Below are 8,705 nucleotides of genomic sequence, written 5' to 3'. Positions count from 1 at the left end.
AGCATAGTTTGCCTAATATTCGCCAAACGTTTGTGTTTATTCGAAACTGATGGACATGTTATGTGTGGTAGTTTTAAGCTCAATTTTCTTAAGTGTTTGTATAACCAATTCTAAACAAGGTAAGCGGATTGTTAACCTAGTTAAACCTGTTTATTTTTTCATGAACAGATGGACGAAGGAAAACTAATTTATGTTTGTTTAAATGCGAAATTTCAGCCGAATCTATTCAACTTCTCGTCACACACTGACAGTCTTAATGGTAAACCAGGTGGAAACAGGCGGAGCACCTCATTGACACATTGCTCCAGCGGTGCAAACGCGTCTTTGTAAAACTTATGAATATAAGTTGCATTTAAGCTCAAGCAACCAAACTATTTAGATATTTTACTCAAGGATTCCCATTTATTCGTTGGTTGATACGATTTTTAGGAAAACGATTTTTGTTCAATATGTAAAAAATGTTTCGATTATTTTTGAAACGTACGGACTAAACGTATTGAAGTTCGCAATTGTTAATCTTCTATAATAGTTAATTTAAAAAAAGGTTACATCCACATATATTCTGAGGAAAGAGGTACCACTATAATATTCCAGCTTTCTCCTCAATCTTAACGATGATGAAACAGCAATCGTGCGTCTGACACATTTGACATGTTACATGCCGTGATTCATATTCCTGATCAAGAATGAACAAGAGCTGTCACAGTATGTGACGAATGCCCCCGAATGTGACATTGACCTACGAACAAGGTCAGTATGTGAAAAGTTGATCTTGCCTTTATGTGTCAAATACATATGGCAAGTTATTTTAAATTGCCTTTGAACATAAAAAATACCACCCATACTTGACAACCTACACTGTTATGTCCTTATATTCAGAATTCCCTTGTGAATAAACACTTAGTGTATCTTTCACCTTAGAGGTAGGGACATGGGTCTTGCACATGACACGTCGTCTTCGTATGTGGAACACATGTAGCAAGTTATTTTAAAATCTGTCCATACAAGAGAAAATTACAGCCCGGACACGACAACCTATACCCTATGTCCTTGTATGCAGCACTCCATTGTGAAAAAACACTAAGTGTGACCTTGACCTTTGAGGTAGGGACACGGGTCTTGCACGCGACACGTCGTCTTGGTATGTGAAACACATGTGGCAAGTTATTTTAATATCTGTCCATACAAGGGAAAGTTACAGCCCGGACACGACGACCTATACTCTATGTCCTTATATGCAGCACTCCATTGTGAATAAACACTAAGTGTGACCTTGACCTTTGAGGTAGGGACACGGGTCTTGCACGCGACACGTCGTCTTGGTATGTGGAACACATGTAGCAAGTTATTTTAAAATCTGTCCATACAAGGGAAAGTTACAGCCCGGACACGACCACCTATACTCTATGTCCTTATATGCAGCACTCCATTGTGAATAAACACTAAGTGTGACCTTGACCTTTGAGGTAGGGACACAGTCTTGCACGCCAAACGTCGTCTTGGTATGTGGAACACATGTAGCAAGTTATTTTAAAATCTGTCCATACAAGGGAAAGTTACAGAGCCGGACGGACGGACGGACGGACGGACGGACGGACAGACGGACGGACAGACGGACGGACGGACGGACGGACGGTGCGATTTTAATATGCCCACCTTCGGGGGCATAAAAAGAATATATGTGTTAAAACAAACATTGAAGTTAAAGTACCCATTTCGTTTACGAATGTTCGTTTACGAACAAAGAACCATTTAATCAAGTATTTTTTCGCATTAAACTAGTTATTCAAGTTTTCGATTGATGTCGCTATATTCGACAACATGTCCGTTGAAACTAGTTTAAAGTGTAATTCTCACTTGATTTGCCTTTTCCAGCACGATGCCCAGAAATACAGATAGAAAATGGAGAAATTAGCTACATGGGGAACAGAGAGATATACCATATGGCATATATTAAGAAGTAGGTCTCGTATTAAATCATATAAATTATTTTTTAACGTATCACTAAATCATACGCATAAGGCTTAAAATATAACCAATCCTGTTTTACTGCAAGGAGTAAGTTCTTGTTCTAGCCAGACACTATTAATTCTTAGTTAATTTCTTGTGTTTGGCAATTGATGACAAACTTAACCCAAATAATACTTTGTGTGATTACTACTACTACTACTTCTACTACTACTACTACTACTACCACTACTACCACTACTACCACTACTACTACTACTACTACTACTACTACTACTACTACTACTACTACTACTACTACTACTACTACTACTACTACTACTACTACTACTACTACTACTACTACTACTACTACTACTACTACTACTACTACTACTACTACTACATCTTCTACTACTACTACTACTTATAATAATAATAATAATAATAATAATAATAATAATAATAATAATAATAATAATAATAATAATAATAATAATAATTAATATAATAATAAAAATAATAATGACTTTGAAGTAGTATATGTTCTGTGCTACATGTAGATATATTTTAAGTTTAGTTGTCTAGTTTTACTGTTAGAAAACCAAGATTCTTTAGAGTAAACGATGGGTTTTTTAACTATGGTATTTAAGACATTGATAACGTTTGGTTCGGAATTATCTTGAATGTTCTTAGTATCCCATAAGGATGTTTTAGACTAAACAAGAATCATGCTGAATTTCAAAAAGACGTATGTAGTATGTTTTGGAAGCTTCATATTTTGTGTATAACGGCAAAGTTCTCTGATATTGAAAAAAAGAGTAACATTTAATTTTCTATAAAGAATTTACCAGTGCTAGAACAGTTTTAATTATTCTGTGAGGATGACATTCCAACCTTTTATGGAAATTATCTTTAAAGTGTTGTTAAATATAAATTGTGCTCATAGAGTGTGTTCAATATTTGTTTGCGGATTTCATTCTGTGAGCATTAAAACACCAGGGTCAGTAAAATTTTGGACTGTGGAGTTTATTCTTAGTTTGTACAATTTTGAAAATGTAATTCAATTATGTAAATAAACGTGTTTGCTATAGTTTAAAGTATGTTACTGGTTTAAATTTCTCTATTGCAAACGGTGGTCAGGGTTTGAATAATATTAACGTTTAATATCTTTTCACTTCCTGTATAATATTTCATTATTCCTATTGTTTATTTTTGCTTGGAAAAACATAAGCGTATAAAATATTTGTTCCTATATTTTACGTCTGTAACGTAACACATATCGGAAGGTTATCCGGCTTGGTGAGCGCAGTGCTAGATCGCCTAACCAGAGAGTCAAAAAATTGAGCTCACGCTCGACGATGTCATTTAATGATAGCTTTTGTTTGGGCCTTGCAAGCAGGGGCTCACAGTAGTTTCGTTTCGTGCGATATGGACTAATTCAAGCGCTGAAAGTGAATAAAATGTTTACAAGTACCTTGCACATGTTTGAGAGTTATATAGATGCTCGGATGGACAAACTAACCTAATTTGTAGAGCAACAGTTTCAATTATGTAAACTATATCATACACTTAGTGACATATATCATGCACTGTGATACGTTCATCATACCCCATGTTACGTATATCATACACCGTGCTACATATATCCTACACTGGGTGACATATATCACACACTGTGATACGTACATCCTACCTCTTGTTACGTATATCATACACCGTGCTACATATATCCTACACTGGGTGACATATATCACACACTGTGATACGTACATCCTACCTCTTGTTACGTATATCATACACCGTGCTACATATATCCTACACTGGGTGAAATTTATCACACACTGTGATACGTACATCATACCTCTTGTTACGTATATCATACACCGTGTTACATACATCCTACACTGGGTGGCACATACCATACATGGGTAACAAACATCTTACACTGTCTTACATACATTGTACACTGTGTTACCTACATCATACACTATGTTACATACATCCTAAATTATGTAACATACGTCCTGTGTTACATATATCCTACAAATAAATATATCACACTATGTTACATAAATCCTACACTGCAGATTACATTCGTAAGGCCAGATTCAATGATAATATGCTTTTGGAGATCGTCCAAAGGCTGTAAAAAATGTAAGAAATGTTCAGCTTCATGTGAACAAGCGATGTGATTTTTTTATTTTGTATAGGCTTGACATACACTGGATCCGTTTTGTAATCTTCATATTTCAGTAATTTGGCAAGATCTACACAGTTTTGCAGATTATTTAGCACACAGTTCTGGCATTCTTGATTTGACTTTAAAAACAACATACAATAAAACCTCATCTATCATCCAGCGTCCGTTTGATTTTTGTTTACCAAATATCAAACAATAGTAGAAAAATCTTTAAAAAACACAATAGGTCTGTAGGGTTTGAAACGAAAGAATTATTTCGAAATTATTATTTTTTTTTGAAATCGAGATAAGCTACTGTTTACAAACAGAAACCAATATAAGAACGATACTTAGTAGAACACAAGTTACATTTGCAACATTTGTTCGTGCAATTGCAGGCCCCGACTGTTCGGAGGAGTGCTATAACAGGCAGACAGGAGACAGTCATTGCTGGGGAAGTGCACCAGGAATGTGTCAAAAACGTAGGTATTATCAACGTAGGGGACTCCATTAGCCCATACCTCTGGCTTTGGTATTCATTTTGCTGAAAAACAGACGACCTTTGGCATTAATCTGCAGTACGTTATTGTTTTAGTCTATGTCCTGATGGGTGTTGTTTGCGTTTAAGTTGAGCATATAATGTATACTTATGAAGTTTTCTAAAAACTAAGCTCTTTAACAAAAGGTTTGTCATATAACCAATTTTGTATTTTCTAATTTGTGTCGTGTCAAAACATTATATGGTTCATGTTTTCCAGTGAACTTCATATCGGCGGTCTGTGACAGTTCATGCGATGGGAGATGTTTTGGTAAAGAGCAGGATGAATGTTGTCATCCTGAATGCGCAGGAGGTTGTGTAGGACCCGGAAGGGAGCAATGTCTAGTAAGTGGGCACTTTTGTACCTAATATCATATTCTTGGGATCGTATATTATAGAATGTAATAATTAATTCTAGCTCGACTGTTTCAACTGTAGAAAATATTTATAATTCAATCAACGGTATTGTGTAGAAATCAGTACTGGTTCCATTTTGGAAAGAATCTGTTTAGGAGTTAATCCGCGTCCTCCTGAGTGAGAGGCGGACACTTATATTATGAGATTTTTCTCACCTCGTTTAGGTTCATATATTACAGTAACATAAAAGATGGAGCAGACGGTCAATAAAGTTTCATGGTGGATGGTATTAATCTTCTTTCTTTAGTAAGATCTATTCAAACATGTTGACCTTCATTCTAAGTAAAGTGCGGCTTAAACATGTGTCAGTTGGTACCGTACATAGCTGACGTCAGTTGGTTTGAGCCTCCAAACTAGGCGCATGACTTTCCTTACTGAGTTTATGTTTTAACACGAAATTTACGTTGTATTTTTATGAACTGCAAAAAGTATTGGTCTTAAGCACAGAAAATGGTGATTTGCATGTAAGCTATTGAACCAAAATTATCAAATCCATAAGGTAAATTATGTTCGGTTGATCCGTGGTATTATATCACTTCGAGTTGCTTGTGGGAGAATCCGTATCATACGAGACGAAAGGTCACAGCAAAGAGCTGCGAGTTACGGTTCATAATCTTAAATTGTTGACAGGATATTTGCCATATTCACTTTAGACTCGGCTTAGCCTAGGTCGAGTGTTTAGGAATTTCCATTAACATAATATTTAACATTTTGACTACAATAACTAATCCCTGTTTTTATAGATCGTAAAGTCATTAACAACAGAAATTATATGCTTAAAAACATACATACGATTTATGCCTTACAGGCGTGTAAGAATTTCTACTTCGAGGGTTCCTGCCATTCTTACTGTCCAAGGATGAAAATGTTTGACCCATCTACACATCAAGTTGTCAATAACCCGGATGGACGTTACGCCTTCGGTTCCCTTTGCGTAAAAGATTGCCCACGTAAGACTGATGTGCTATTGTTGATGATTTCCTGTACCGTCTGTAAAAAGCAATAAAAACCCATGAATATGGTTATATAGTAGTAAAAACGTAACAACAGAAATACGTTATTTACGTACCGTATACCTCTCAAGTACATTTCTATAAAAGAACTGTATTGAGGTTATCGATAGAAAATGGTTCAATAATGATATGTCACGTTATTACTGTCATTCTTTTCATCTAATCTATTTGAAAATCTTTAAAATATCAAAATGCTACAAAAATGTGATTTCAGCTTACCTTGTGAAAGAAAATGATGCATGTGTGATCGAGTGCCCAGCATACAAGTCAGCGAACCCTAACACCAGCATATGCCAACCTTGTTTCGAAAATTGTCCTGAAAGTGTGTTTAATGATCATTTGGAAGTTTGTTATATATTATAACGGACCTATAAACCATGGATTGGAAACTGCCCGATTTCGTTGAATCGATATCATATTTAGTTTATCCACAATTCCCAGCGCGCATACGGCAAGAATCGGAAAATTACTCCATTCTTTTCGATTTGCGATAATCGGTAAAATCCGATCTTTTCCGTCAGCTCTGCTGATAATCAGCACCAATACGTTGCACATTTGATTCATGTGTTTGCGTTTATTGTATGTTATCACGTACCGATAATCGATAAGTTTAATTTAAAAGAAATAATTAGAAAAGTTTGAATAGATATAATAATTGACCAAAGAACTCAACTAATCATCATACAGTGATGTAAAGCCGGTTGTCATCAAACGGAGATTTCTATAATAAAGCTCACAGTTAACCTTGTTTAACCTCAATTGAATTGAATATATAACTGTGTTTGTTAATAAATTTACATTGCATTATTTTTAGCTTAAAAGAAATGTGAATGAGAGTATATCTTAATTATAACTATAAAAAAACGATATTAGAATTGTTTATGCAACAGTTGCATATTCTTCAAAACATTAATACACTTGTCATTCATTCAGTACAAATTGGACATAACACATCACAAACATGACACCTCTAAGGCTAAAAATATTGACAATTTCGCGACCCGATTTTTTTTCTGTCGTCTAAAATCTTGTATCATGTCGAAATTAACTAATTCTGAAGAACATTCGTTCAGCTTCGTTCGTTCTATCATATTTCAAGTGTAACACCCTCACTATTAAACTGTGTCTTATACACTTTGCCGTTCTATCGTATAGTTACAAAGTCAAAACAACCACGTCCGATAATACAAGTTTTATTGTTAGCAATTATTTATTTCTTCGTTCCAATTAATCTTAATCAGGTATATTATCAGAATCCTAACCAGAAGCGGACTACTCAAGAACTCTCCAACTCTAAAACTATATCTTAAGCTCTGGGTAAGTGTTTTTATATTTCGAAATTGACCCGAATTGCAGTTGACCATTCAGAAGTGTTTCCTAATTTTCCTTAATAGTTTAATGATATCAGGTGATATATTTGACCTCACGTGACCATACCCAAAGTATCTTACTGGCTATCGCCACAAAAAGAAGCTTGTCAATCAATATGTCTAGTGACGTCAAAATGGATTAGGCCAAACCCCTTTGATAGGATTTTAATAAACAAGGTAATTAAGCTCATCTCTGGACAGTTATTAAATTAGCCATTAGCGGTTGACCTTGGCCGTTGCTGATAGATCTTCGACGGCACCAAGTAATATATGAGTTTATCAGAAAGCAGATCATTTGATAATTATTATTCAAGCCGTTATTAACATATGATAAAGAGATTAACCTTTCCATCTATTCTTAGGATACCTAATTGACACCTGCTGGTAACGGTAATGAAGCTCAATGAAAATAACGCTATGGCATTTAGACCACTTAGTAGCTAAAGACATGAGTAATGACCTTAGCAGATTGGCGAGGGCCATTGTGTTACACAAGCTTTTGGCGTAATATTATGGTTCGTCTATTTATTATAATAATAAACCATTGTATTAATGTCAGAAACTTGAAATATTAGAATACTGGAAAATACATATGATTTTGTTTACAATTTTTCCCTCCCGATTGTCAGAGACAAATCGAAGTGATATCGGGAAAAAAAACGAGAAAACATGAATAAACAAATACCACAACTCAATAAATATAAGATACAAACTAAACTATGTTACAAAAGTAGAAACAAGGAAGCAGTGGATAATTGATTCACAATTTCTCGAGCCGAAACAAGATCGCTGACGGCACGACTCGAATATGAAATCGAGTAATATCGCGCTCTTAACGCGTCAAAGACAAACATTGAAATTTCCAATCTATGGTTTATATGTCCTTGGTATAAATATTTTCGCTCATTATCATAAATTCCTATAGGACGAGTTTGATCAACATGATACCAGTAAATGTTTTACCCTTCTTTATTTTAAGAGTCTTTACTTAGTGTCATCATTTTAACTGAACATTGAGTCTATGCAAAGTACTATTCATTTTTCTTGAGGAAATTGGATATCAACTATGCTTGAAATGAAAGCGTGTTTGCTATATAGTCATTTTAAGTGTGTGTTTTTTGGTAAGAACTGCTTAATTATAACTTTTACTCTTTTTAACTAAGAACCATGTCGGTTGAACCATGAAAAGGGTCGTCATTTTTTACAATTCGGAAATGTTCTGGTCAAAGAGGCTCCAC

The 8,705-nt window shown here is 35.0% G+C and overlaps 2 long non-coding RNA genes across 2 annotated transcripts; both read left to right on the top strand.

Moving 5' to 3' along the window:
- Nucleotides 1-4,527: 4,527 nt before the first annotated feature.
- Nucleotides 4,528-5,922, top strand: LOC128222990 (uncharacterized). The gene is made up of 3 exons (XR_008259268.1): nt 4,528-4,611; nt 4,888-5,012; nt 5,893-5,922. It is a non-coding gene; the product is annotated as an uncharacterized LOC128222990 (long non-coding RNA).
- A 7-nt stretch (nt 5,923-5,929) lies between these two features.
- On the top strand, nt 5,930-8,701 carry LOC128222989 (uncharacterized). The gene is made up of 3 exons (XR_008259267.1): nt 5,930-6,034; nt 6,312-6,419; nt 8,631-8,701. It is a non-coding gene; the product is annotated as an uncharacterized LOC128222989 (long non-coding RNA).
- The last annotated feature ends 4 nt before the right edge of the window (nt 8,702-8,705 follow it).

This window comes from Mya arenaria, chromosome 17 (genome assembly GCF_026914265.1).
Source record: "Mya arenaria isolate MELC-2E11 chromosome 17, ASM2691426v1".
NCBI classification, from domain to species: Eukaryota; Metazoa; Mollusca; class Bivalvia; order Myida; family Myidae; genus Mya; species Mya arenaria.
This window is presented reverse-complemented; position numbering and strand designations above follow the sequence as displayed.